Consider the following 11,647-nt stretch of genomic DNA (forward strand, 5'->3'; position numbering starts at 1 on the left):
GATGGGGTTGCGAAGGATGAGCTGGAAAGGTGAAAATGTTTTTCGGCCTGAGTTTCTCAACAGTGGAGGTGGAGAAGAAGGAAGAGCGACACCAGCACAACGCTGACCGTAGACTGGAGGGCGCACACGCCTGACTTGGTGGTAGCGGCCGTGGCTGAGGCCTTGGTGGTGGTGGCGGCGGCCGCCGCCGCCGCCGCGGTGGTTCCCTGGGAAGAAACCTCCTGGGGCAGGAGCAGCGCCAGAAGCAGCAGCCCCAGCTGCAGCCTCATCAACATCCCTCTTCTCATGTCCCCTGTGTCGCGCTTGGTGCTCAGGGGAACGAAGGATCCGGAGCTGCAGGTGGCTGCGGGCGAAATGGCGAGGGCGGTGCCGGCAGGGTCTTACTTACGAGGGGGCGTCACAGAGCCTGATGAGCCAAGGGCCTTCCGGCGCCAGCCGGCGTCACAAGGCCCGACCCCGAGGGCCCCGCCCCCTGGACCCCGGGCTCCGCCCAAAGCCCGCCCCCTCCGCCGCAGCCTCAGATGCCCGCCGGTGCTTCCCGCCTACAGGTGACCCCATTCCTTTGCTTTGAGACAAAACCGTCCGTAACTTGTTGAGAGCTCCCGAGCCCCATGACTTAGAAATCTAAGGTTCCCCCTGTCTTCCAAGCAGCATGTGATCCCTCCAGATCCTTCAAATTGGCCCATGTTTGTGGCTGGTCAGTAGCACAGAGCATGACCTCTGAGTTTTGTCCCCCGAGGTAATCACTATTGATATGTGGCACGTTTCTATTTTTGTATCTTCCCACTTTTCTATCCTGGTTTTACCTATGGAGGTTGAGCTAGCAATTGGGGAGGCAGGATTTTTGTTTTGTTTTCTTGAAGAGTCGGGCTGGTGGACTTCAAGCTAGAAAAAGCCAAAGTGGAAATTGCTTTTAAAACAAACAGACACAAAAGATTATGACAGTGACCATTTTAAAAAATAATGAAAGGAAGTCCATGGTTCATAAAGGGCACTTGCAGTCTGAATAGGAAATGATCCCATCTGCAGGGCTGGGATGGGGAAAAATAATCCATTCACCGCTGTTTGACATTTGGGGTGTGACTGGTAATAAGAAATTAACCAGATTTGTAAACTTTTGGCCGGGATTCTCTCATCAGCCTGTAGAGAAACTTTAAAGTCACTCAACGCCCTGTCCTGTCCTTTGTGTTCAAGAATTCGAATATTTTCACAGTCCAGAAAATTAGATAAATATTTTCTTTACATTCCAGAAAATTAAAACCTACTTCCTCCTTGCTTTTTCTAAGTCACTACCTCCTGCCTCTTCAAGAGCCTGAGTCTCTTTTTCTGAATGTTGGGGGGGGGGGGCGGGGAAGAGCAGCCTGAAGAATTCTTATTCCTTTTTGCCATTTGGGAGTTGAACCCACCCAAACTGGATCCCCGCCCCCCTGTCCCCACCTCATTTTTTTCCAAAAGTGATACAGAGGTGGTGGCAGACGTGGAGAAGGCTGGAGCCTCCCTGGGGGCTGGAGAGGCCACCACGTTTGGGCAGGTGCCTGTGTCCACTTTGGGCCACACATGGTCACGCAAGAGCTGAGAGCAGTGAGTCATTTAGGGTGTTTCAAGGACAAGGACCCTCATGGATGGATCTTTCCTCCCAACTTTTTTGATTCGAACAAACACGGCGAATCCCCCGGCCCACCCCAGCCTCATTCGTTTTTCTGAGGGTTCAGTCGGAGCCGTGATGCATGTTTTGGTAAAAGCAGAAACTTGTTCTTGTCTTTCTGTTCCAGCCGAACAGAGGGGCTAACCCGGGTGTGTCTGGAACTTTTCCTCCCTCCACACAAAGGTCCTCTATTGTGATGTGGAGCAATCATCTGTCATTGCCTAGCAACTGAAGCCCCTGTCTACACTTAAGGAGAACCCACCTGCCGGAGGCCGTCTTTCCCCATCTCCTCAGACGCTTGGACGCAGCCACGTTTCGAGTTTCCTGTTAATCAGATGTCTCCAGCCCACACTTTGGAAAGAAAGTTCCTGACAACTTCTCTGCTACATTAGCCAGATTGAGTTCGTGTTGTGTGAAATAAAAGCCTTGACTGACAGGTTAAGTTTTGCCTCCTCAAAAATTCGCCACCTTATTTAGGACTGAGTCAAACTGCCGCCCTCCCCAGAGAAGCCTTTTTCCGATTCCCAACAGCCAGAAATGAAGTCTCCCTTCATCCAGTCTGGGCTTGCAGCTCCCTGAGGGCAGTCACTTTATTTATTTTTAATTTTTTTAGCGCTTATATATTTTTGAGAGAGAGAGAGCATGCGTGCACGCAAGTGGGGGAAGGGCAGAAAGAGAGGGAGACACAGAATCGGAAGCAGGCTGCAGGCTCCGAGCTGTCAGCACAGAGCCTCATGTGGGGCTCGAACTCACGAGCCATGAGATCATGACCTGAGCCAAAGTCGGATGTTCAACCAACTGAGCCACCCGGGCGCCCCGAGGGTAGTAACGTTAGAGCCGTCTCCTAGAATAATGGTTACAACCACGGACTCCGTTCAGTCCCCAGCTTTGCCACGAAGTGTGTCTTTGGGCAAGTTACTCAACCTCTCTGTGTCTCATCTGTAAAATGGGGGGGAAAGAGCATGACCCTCACAGGACTGCTGCAAGGTTTATTCCATGTGTCCACATAGAGCAAAGGGACAACGCCTGGCCTGTCACAAACACTTCGTGGGAATTTCTATCACGGGACTCCATTCACACCACCACCACCGTCACCTGTGGTCCCTGGGGGCGGGGGGAGGGGTGAAATGCTCCCCGCATTGTGTGACTCATCCCCTGCAGAGTAGGGACCGTCCTGAGCACCATCAGGACGTAACTGGCACGTGGATGGATGACGCCATTCACAGCTCCGTGTGTCCCCAGCCCTCTGGAGCCGGCAGCCTGCCCCCCGGGTGTGGAGGGAGCCTCTGGAGGACTCCCGGCCCGGCCATCCTCCGCTGGCTCCCAACGCCCAGCTGTGTCCCCAGGCCTCTGAGGGCAGAAGCCGGGCTGGGTCCCCACCCCTCCCAGGACCCAGATCCCAGGGACCCGGGCGAGTGTCGGTCTCCGCTGGGGGGAGTGGGGACCAGCTGGGAGCGAGGAGGGCTTTCTGCTCCCGGGCCACACAGGGAACCGGAATCCCCACTGTCACTGGGGAATCTGGAGAAGGGAGCAGGGGTGGTGAGGGGCGAGGTCACGTAGGGCCAGGTTGGAGGGACGGCGGGAAGCAGGGATGCTCAGGAAGGGCTGCCGGGTGCTGCCCCGTGGGCCCCGGACACAGGCCAGGACTACAAGGGGGACCCAGAGAGGTCCAGCGTTAAGATTCCCTGGAGCCTCGAAGGCGTCGCCCTGCCCACGCTCTGCTCACCCGGCCCCTTGTCCCTGGAGAGGGCAGGTCGTCGTCTGCCCCCCCCAAGACTGCACAGACACCTCACTCTTTTGTCACAGCGCCTGGAGGGAGGAAGCCGTGGGAATCCTCTCCGCTGCTGCTGCTTCTCAGGTGCTCGACTGGGTGACAGATGACGACGTCCGGGTGAGTCGCAGGCCTGTGAGACGGCAACGCCCGCTGTCCCCTCCTCTGTGGCTAGGGTGTGTCACCCGAGGCTCCTCTGTGCCCGTCCTCCTTAGAAGCTGCCCCATGTGCCCCGGGCCCCATTTCACCTATTTCAGGGGCAGACCCCCCAGGTGGCCTCTTCTAGAAGGTTCCGAACTCCACTCTCATCAGGGCAGCCTGGACGCTGCCCCTCCAAGAGGCAGACCGGACCTGGGTCTAAAGGCAGCAGCCCTTACAGCCGTCCAGTCCACCTTCCTTCCCCCCGTTTTCCAGAGGGGAAACTGAGGCTCAAAAAGGAGGAGTCTCTCAAGGTGCCCCTGCAGTTTGGGGACGAGATGTCTCTTTCTCTCTCCCTCTCACTTCTCTACCTCCTTCCTTCTCCCCCACTTTTTCTTCTTGCTGTCTCGTATCTGGGTCTTGCCCCAGTCACACGGGGGACCCTACTGTGTTGTGATCGCAAGGCCTTGGGAGTCGGGCAGACCCGGTTCCAATCCCAGTCCCGCCGCCTCCCGGCCTTGCCGTATGATGGGGTCTCTGAGCTTCTCGGAGCCTCAGTTCCTCCTGGGGCCAATCCAAGAGCCTGCCGATAGAAGTCAGGGGGGGATGAAATGAGGGAACGTGTGGAAAAGACTTAGCATGTGCCTGGACCTACTCTCATGGCCAAAGATGAGGCAAGGGGAGAGACAGACAGACAGACAGACCATCAGAACAGAGCCAGAACCAGACCTCCTGACCCCTCTGCCATGATGATTAAGTGGTGAGGAAGGACCTCCTGTGTGCTGGGCCCATCCGAGCTTGTGTTTACCGGACAAGCAAGGGGCTCCTGGGTGGCTCAGTCAATTAAGCATCCGACTCTTGATCTCGGCTCAGGTCATGATCTCACGCTTCGTGAGTTCGAGCCCCACATTGGGCTCTGCACGAACTGAGCCTGCTTCGGATTCTCTCTCTCCCTCTCTCTCTCTCTGTCCCTCCCCGGCTCACACGCTCTCTGTGTCTCTCAAAATAAATAAACGTAAAAAAAAAAAAAAAAAAAGCATCTTTAATAAACTAACTTAAAAAATAAAGGACAAGCAGACGTGACTGGGAGAACCTGGGTCCTGTTTTTCTTGGCCCAAACAGAGTGCGCTGTGGGCTCCATGCACATCAGTGTCGGGGGTTTTTCTACCAGCTTGCAGAGAGGAGGGTCTGGCCTCTGGCTAGGGATGAATCCTTCCCTGGCCCGAACGTGGGGACACTCTGCTCCCACGAAGCCTGGCCCAGACGCCATCAGCCCACCCACCACTGCCGTGTCCTAGAAGAGGAACCGGGGGAAACGTGAAAAGGTGAGGGTCTCAGGGGGTCAAAGAAGGCCTCTCGGAAGAAGTGACATGTGAGCTGAGACAGTCGTAGAATCCCAGGGCTGATTCTCCAGCCCAGCATCCCCACCCAGAATCCTCCCCAGGTCAGGGGGTGACAGGGGGGTGATGCCGCGGCATCAGCGGCTTTTGTGAGCGAACCACAGCCTCCAGTATTCATTGAGCACCTGTTATGTATCAGGCCTTCTCATGAACGATCGGTTTAGTCCGTTTCAGGACCCTGTGAGGTTGATGGTACCATCTGCTCCAGCCTGGTGGGTAAATCAAGGCTCTGAGAAGTCCAGAACTAAGTCCGGGGCCACCCAGCAAGGAAGGGGCGGGAGAGGAACAAAGATTCGTATCTCTACCCAAGTCTATTCGTCCTCTACACCAGTAGTTTTCAGCCAAGGGGGGGATTCTGGCCACCCCCAGGGGACATTGGGCAAATTCTGGGGATATTTTCAATTGTTGTGACTCGGGGGCACTAATGGCACATAGTGGAGAGGGGCTGGGCATGCTGCAAAGCCTCCTATCATGCGTAGGAAAGCCCGCACCCCCCCCCCCAAAAAAATAATCTAGCCCAAATGTTCATAGGGCTGAATCTGAGAAACTCTGACCTAGGGGTCAAGGTCTGTGAGCTTGCTGGGGCCCCGAAGGATGCACAGCATGTGGGCAGAGCAAGAATTCTTTTTAATGTTCTTATTTGTATTTTTGAGAGAGAGAGAGAGAGTGCAAGCAGGGGGCAGGAGCAGGGGGCGGGGAGGGGAGAGAGGGAGACACAGAATCCGAAGCAGGCTCCAGGCTCCGAGCTGTCAGCACGGAGCCAGACGCGGGGCTCGAACTCACGAACCGTGAGCTCTTGACCTGAGCCGAAGTCGGACGCTTAACCGACTGAGCCACCCAGGCGCCCCTAAGAACAAGAATTTAGAAGGGGCCGTTCCAGAAAGCGGCAACTTCAAGGAAGAAAAGGCACAAAGTTAGGAACAGCAGGTGTTTGAGGGAACAGTCAGGGGGGCTGCGGCGGAAAGTTCAGGTCTGGGAGCAGGAAGGGACCCGCTCCGCTGCCGAGGCAGACTTGGCCTGTGCGGGCCTGGGCTCTTTGGCTGAACCCCTCTCACTGCAGCCGAGCTTAAAGGGAAACGCGCTGGCTCATCTGAGTGGGCAGTCTGACGACGGACAGGCAGGGATGGGAGCGGAGCCTGATTCCAAAGGGATAATTGCCGATCAGACGTAAAGAAAAGTGTTTTCATGCGACAGCCCATACCGAGAGCTCGTCGGCACGACCCGGGTCTAAGCAACAACAACAACTCTCTGGGGGGTTGTTATTATTATTGTTATTATTTCCAGTTTACGAATGAGGAAACTAGGGCTCGGAGAGGTTAAGCAACGTGCCCAGGGTCGTCCTGGAAGTCATTCATCACCTGCTGCTTGGAGGGAGCGAGAGGGGCCGGGGCCCGGTGGCAGGAAAGGCAGCGGTGGTTCTTTTCCTTGCAGGGTCGAGGGAGCAGCAGGCTCCCTCTTTCCCATTACTGCACAGCGGGAACTCCTGAAGTCTCACATCCCATGGCCGGTGGCCAGGACACCCCTCTCCTCCTAGAGGGACTCAGCCTCACTGCCAGGCTGGGGTGTCTGATCCCATCTCCTCAGATCCAAAGCCTCCCGTGGCTCCCCTCTGCCCCCTCTGCCTTTACCGCCCAGGGCTGGATTCTCAGCTTCCCTAGGTGCTCAGCCCCCCCCCACTGACCTGCGCCAGGAGCCTGCCCTGCCCCGCCCCCCTCTGCCCTGGCCCAGCCACTGAGCTCCGGGAGTTGCCTTTTTGAGGACAGGACGCTATTCCATGAGGCTGCCCGCCTGCCTTTCCTTCTTTCCTTCCTTCCTCCAGCGAACACCCAGCGAGCCCCATGCTTGAGGAGCACGTACGCCAGACAGACCAAGGCCGGCCTCTCGGGCCTCATGGCCCAGCTGCACCCACAAAGAACGTTGCACGCCCACTCAGGCTCCCGTCCTTCCCTTCTGAACTTCCTCCTCCAGGTCCCATCTCGGCGATGGCCCTGCCAGGCACTGCCCACCTGGACCCCCGGGCCCCAAACCTGGGGTTCACCTGCACTCCTACCTTCTGCCTTGAAATCGATCACAAAGTCCTGTTGACTGGGAAGCCTGGACCCCCCTAAATGCCGCCCTCCCTGCCTGCCCTGCATGAGCTGAGCCTGCCCCCTCCTGGTCTCCTGGTTCGGGCCTCCCCCTCTCCAGGGCCAGAGGGCTCATCCTAATACAAATCTGACCGCAGGGTTGGGACGTTTTACCAACCCCCAGAGCACTGGGGATCATTCACAAGCTCCTCCGTCGGGCACAGGGGCCGCTACAGTTCGGCTTCCACCCCCTTCCCCAGACCCAGCCCTTGCCTCTGTCGAGCGACAGGAATCCCTCTGCTCCGTTGAAGAGGTTCCGCAGGGAATCAGGCCCCCCAGCAACCTGCGCCAGCCCCTTGCACTCAACACCCCCTTGTCAGCATCGTCAACCCCACATGCTTAGCGACACCACCACCACATTCGCCTCGGCACATCGCCGCAAGGTCCTAGGGGGAGCGGGGAGGGTGGTGAGGAAGCCGGGCAGTCGTAGGTTCGTATTCTGGCCTTGTTCCTTAGCAGCTGTGTGGACCAGGCAGGTCCCATCACCCCGAGTCTCAGGCTGTGTGTCTGTAAGTGGGGTCCTGAGGCCCAGTTCACGGGGCTGCCCTGAGGCTCTGTCGGGGCACCTGCTGGACAGTGGTCAGAGTAGGGCCTGGCCCTCAGTGACCTTCCACTAGTGGGAGCCGCTTTCCCTGGGGACAGGGACCCGCCCACTGCGGGGAGAGGGCAAGAGGGGGCTGAGGAAGGGCGTGGGCTCAAAATATGGCCTTTCCAGAGAGGAGTTAAGACGGCGGAGAAGTATGCAGACCCGGGGCTTCCCACATCTCTCAAACACAACTGTATTGAGGTCAGAATACTTGGAACACCCAGGAAAGCGATCTGTGGCGTAGAAGAAGCATCTCTACAGTTTGAGGGAGACAGCTTGGCAGGTGCAAGGTGCATGAATAGTAGGAGTTCGGGAAGAGAAAAACAACAGAGCTGCAGATAAGAGGGAGTCCCTTCCGCGGAGAGACACGAGGGGGAGAAAGAGAGAGGGGTTGAGATAGTGCGGCCTCAAAAACCCCTCTGGGGGCGCCTGGGTGGCGCAGTCGGTTAAGCGTCCGACTTCAGCCAGGTCACGATCTCGCAGTCCGTGAGTTCGAGCCCCGCGTCAGGCTCTGGGCTGATGGCTCAGAGCCTGGAGCCTGTTTCCGATTCTGTGTCTCCCTCTCTCTCTGCCCCTCCCCCGTTCATGCTCTGTCTCTCTCTGTCCCAAAATAAATAAATAAATAAACGTTGAAAAAAAAATTAAAAAAAAAAAAAAAAAAAAAAACCCTCTGGACCACAGACCGGGGAGTGAGAAGTACTGAGTGTCCCAGTTCTTTTTTGCATACAGGGTGTGGAGCTCAAACTCTAAGGTTTGGGAAGTGTACGATTTTCTCCAGAGCGGAGCTGAGGCGGGAGCCCCTGGGGAGGAGGGAGCCAGCCCCACAGGGCACAGTGCGGTGTAGCACTGGGAGAGACCCGTCTCCCTCCTGGAGTACTTTTGGAAGAAGGCTTATTGCCTCCCCAAGGACAAATGACCCTGCAGGCACCGGCCAACGGCCTTTCATCAGCAGGGTGGAAAGGCTCTACCGCAGAGGAGGAGAGATCCGCACTATGCCCTTAAGACTGTGGGTTTTGAATCAAAACACGGCCTTTTCAGCTGGCCTGCCACGCTACAGGTTTTGAAATTTGATTCAGAAAGAAGCAGAAAGACGCCACCGAGAGGGGAACGCGTTAGGACAGGTGACGCGGGAGAGAACAGACCCTGTGAGTTCTGTAAAGACATGGTTTGCATCTGTCCCAGGAGGACGTCCCCTAACGAAAGCAGCCCCGACGCTCACCGGGACGGTGGAGAGGAGGGAGCACCAGGTGCCTGGGAGGAAAGATGCCAGCAGTGATGTGGCCGCTCACTGTGAGTCCCAGCTGTTCGGGGACACCACCCAGGGAAGAGGGTCTCACAGTGATCACAGGGTGCCTGGAAGGAGTCAGAAGCCCCACTGACACCGACTTGCCGAGTGACCCCGGGGACGTCACTCAAGGATGCTGAGCCTCCTTCCTCACCTGCCTCCAGCAGCCACACCCATGCCCAACCTCCTTCTCTGGGCAGAAGGTCAAGGGCCATGGGGCAGCTGTGTGCCAGGGCAGAGGAAGAAGGGGCACCAGGACGTAGTGACGTGGCAATTACCTGCTGTTAGCTACAGGTGCCCTGTGCCCCTGCGGGAGGCCGCAGCACCCAGGGCTCTCCTCCGACATCGCCCCCTCCAGGCAGCCTTCCTCCAGGCGGTGACTCAGGGCCCAGGGAGGAGGGCGGCCCCTTCCCGCCTCTCAGGAGCTGGTGACCCCTACGCAGGACAAAGGGTGAGTCTGTGGGGTTGTTCAGTGGTGAAGTCGGGGAGGGGGGAGGGCAGGAGACTCACGGTTCAGCGGGGATCACCATTTCTCCACGCGGGGTCACTCATCGATCCCTCACAGCAAACCCACACCATCCCCATTCTGCGGATGAGGCAACTGAGGCTGTGGAGGGCCGCGGATGTCACACAGCAGGAGAGTGAGGAGGCAGGGCTCAAACTCAGACCTCCCGGCTCCGAAGCTGGTGCCCGGTTCAGCCTCGCACTGAAGGTCCTGATAAGGGGGCATCTCCCCTCCAGCCTGCGTGTTCCGTTAGGACAGCGGCTCCACTCCATGCACCTCTGGGTCCCTGTTGTGCTGGTTCCCAAGCTCCAGCCCCACGATTCCCTGCGCCAGCCTCCCCTGGGGAGCTCTTTAAAGATTCAGGTTCCTGGGCCCCTCCCACAGCTGCTGCGTCAGCATTTCTCAAAGCATGGACTCTGGAGCCAGAAAACCTGTGTCCAAATCCCAGCTCACTAACTGGGTGACACTTGGCAAATTACTTAACCAGCCTGGGCCTCAATTACTTGGCCTGTAAAATGGAGACATAATAATAATAACAATGGCAGACACATAAAATGTAAAATTCCAGCTGTGACAGATATTAGAAAAGGGAGGTGCGTGGTGCTATGTGGAAAAGCCAGGGAATGGGTAATTTAGCAGGACACTGAATAATTTAACCAGGTGACGATGGGCAAAAGCAGCATTCTGGTAAAAGGTATAGCATGTGCAAAGGCCCTGTGGTGGGAGATCAGCAAGGCAATAGGTGATAATAAAAGAAGGTAGGTATGGCTGGAGCAGATCAAACAAGGAAGGAATGAAAGTGAGACAAAGCAGGAAGGAGGCTGGGCTCAGGCCAGGCAGGTCCTTCGGGGCCACATTGAGAAATTTCTTCTTTATAGGACCAGCCACAGAAAGCCTTCAAAGGCATTTGGGCAGGGGAGTGTGGGCCTTGCACTCGGGCATGTCTCCCAGAACTTGCTCCACATCTGGGCTGGGACAAAGTTCGACAAGGTTGGGCTGAAGAAGGCACGCTGTCTAGATGTCCTGGTATTTATTCCAGACCTCGCTGAAGCCCTGAATCCTGACCGTGTCCACAGGACCCCACGGTGCGCTCAGGATCACTCTGTCCTCCATTGGTTACAAGGAGGGAGCTCAGGACTGACCTTAAGGGGCCTCCCTTGGCCGTCAGGAAGCAGCCGGGCTCAAATATAATCTACAAGAGCCAATGAAAGCTTAGGAGCTATGACATATAGCAATGTAATGATCGGAGTGGCTGAGACCCAGGGTCCCCGTGGAGGTCACCATTTTGTCAAAAACAGTGAGTCTGTGACAAGCGTTGGCTCTGACAGCTCATCCCCACACTGCATGGCTTGTAGCGGGTGGCAGCGTTCTGACGGGGCAGCAAGTCTGGGTCCCTGGGCAGAAATCTCCAGGGAGGAGGAAGTAGATTCATCGGATGGCCTCATGTGACGGAAACGCTGCCTTCGGACACCACCTCTATTTGCTCAAATCTGTGTGGTCTACGCTTTGGTTCCCTGAATAAGCCACGCCCTCAGGGAGCGAGTGTGTTGGTCCCATAGCCTCTTGTCCTCACCAATTCCTGGGCAGACGGACTGCTTACAGACGGACTGTTACAGACGGGCTGGTTGACCCGGGATCAGGCTGGGACCCCAGGAGCAATAGGACGGAGGCCGCAAAGGGATCTGTCGCTCCAGGGAGGGGAGGGGAGAGGAGAGGAGAGCAGCGCCAGCTGCTGGTTACGGGTCATTTGCTCAAACGCTACACGACCGCGAAAGGCCTTTGCTTCTATGAACCCCACTTTCCTCGTGTGCACGATGGGGAAATGACAGCCTCCACCTCCCAAGTTGTCAAGAGGCACAATGAGACGACCCATGAAGCCCTCTCTACAGCACCTGGGGGGCAGCAAGCACCCAGTAAACATCAGCTTTTATTAGTGGCCAATGTCGATGTGGCCCGTGTCTAGATGCTTTCGATGATTCCACTGGTCCCTGAATTTCCCGGTGCCGCTAGTTCAAGGAGCTTCAGGACTCATTATCGGAGATGGAGAAAACGCCATCAGGGTGGATATGGCACCCTCAGGATCGAAGCTCTCTAAACTTGCAGGCTGGTTTCACTAGCTTAGAGCATCCCAGAGCTAATGTTTATAACCAGAGGGCCAAATTAAGGCAAAACGAGAATCACATCAGTGTCA

The 11,647-nt window shown here is 56.6% G+C and overlaps 1 long non-coding RNA gene across 1 annotated transcript; it reads left to right on the top strand.

Moving 5' to 3' along the window:
* The first annotated feature begins 632 nt into the window (after nucleotides 1–632).
* On the top strand, nucleotides 633–2,087 carry LOC121024918 (uncharacterized). Its single transcript, XR_005787875.1, has 2 exons — nucleotides 633–739; nucleotides 1,773–2,087. It is a non-coding gene; the product is annotated as an uncharacterized LOC121024918 (long non-coding RNA).
* Nucleotides 2,088–11,647: the final 9,560 nt, after the last annotated feature.

Source organism: Herpailurus yagouaroundi, unplaced genomic scaffold (assembly GCF_014898765.1).
Source record: "Herpailurus yagouaroundi ecotype Mexico unplaced genomic scaffold, PumYag 77, whole genome shotgun sequence".
Taxonomy (NCBI): Eukaryota; Metazoa; Chordata; class Mammalia; order Carnivora; family Felidae; genus Herpailurus; species Herpailurus yagouaroundi.